The sequence below is a fragment of the Pteropus alecto genome, unplaced genomic scaffold (genome assembly GCF_000325575.1).
Source record: "Pteropus alecto unplaced genomic scaffold, ASM32557v1 scaffold49, whole genome shotgun sequence".
NCBI classification, from domain to species: domain Eukaryota; kingdom Metazoa; phylum Chordata; class Mammalia; order Chiroptera; family Pteropodidae; genus Pteropus; species Pteropus alecto.
This window is the reverse complement of record NW_006443131.1, coordinates 2,659,840-2,660,725: the sequence shown is the minus strand read 5'-3', so window position 1 is coordinate 2,660,725 and position 886 is coordinate 2,659,840.

Here is an 886-nt window from a genome sequence, read left to right as displayed (position 1 = left end):
TGGGACGGGGGAGCCTAGGACTGGGGGGGCGGGGCGGGGGCAGAAGGGTTCTGCCTTCTGGAGGAGTGGGGAGAAAAGGGAGTGGCTGGGAAAAGGAACAAAAGTAAAATATCAAGAAGCATCTTTACAAAGCAGTTCTACAGCTAATTCCTTTTAAAGGGGAAAGGAAAGGTAACCAAAGCAGGAGAACATTTATCTCTGTGTCTTAAAAAAAAAACAACAAAAAAAACAAAAACTGTCTACCATACATACATCCAAAAATGTGGAAAAAATATATTCCAGGGATGGAGGAAGTCCAGATGTTGTGGTCAAATGACAGAAAGTAAAAATAAAAATTAAAAAGATGACGAATATGGACCTCTGTCCCTCGGCTTCACCCGAGCCTTGCCGCTCGCCCACCCGTGTGAGGCTGCTGGGGCGCAGGCCACTGTCCGCAAACTGCTGCTTTTAGAGCCCCTGGGGACAGGGACGCCAGGCAGAGCTGCAGGGGTCCTCACTGTCACCCTGAGCCTCGGGGTGCTGGGAGTAAAGGGTAACTCTGAGCAGAGGGTCTCTCCTCCTGTCCGTAAGCATGAGGGTTAGTGTCGCTGGGCCGAGGCCTGGAGATGGACAGCAACAACAGACTTGGAGGGACACAAGGCGAGTCAGTGACGAAAAATAGAGAAACAAGGAAGACGGAGGACAGGGGAGAGGGAGGGACGGAAAGAGGCGGAAGGCTCATACTTCACCATGATTAGGGAGAGCTCACCCCCATTACTACTCCCTGGGAAGGGTATGAAAATGGGAGAAGAGGGCGAGAAATCAAACCTCAGCAACGGAGCAAAGGGACGCGGAGCTACACCAGTCAGCAAGCGGCCTCTCTGGAACCGGCCCTGAGGGGACAAAC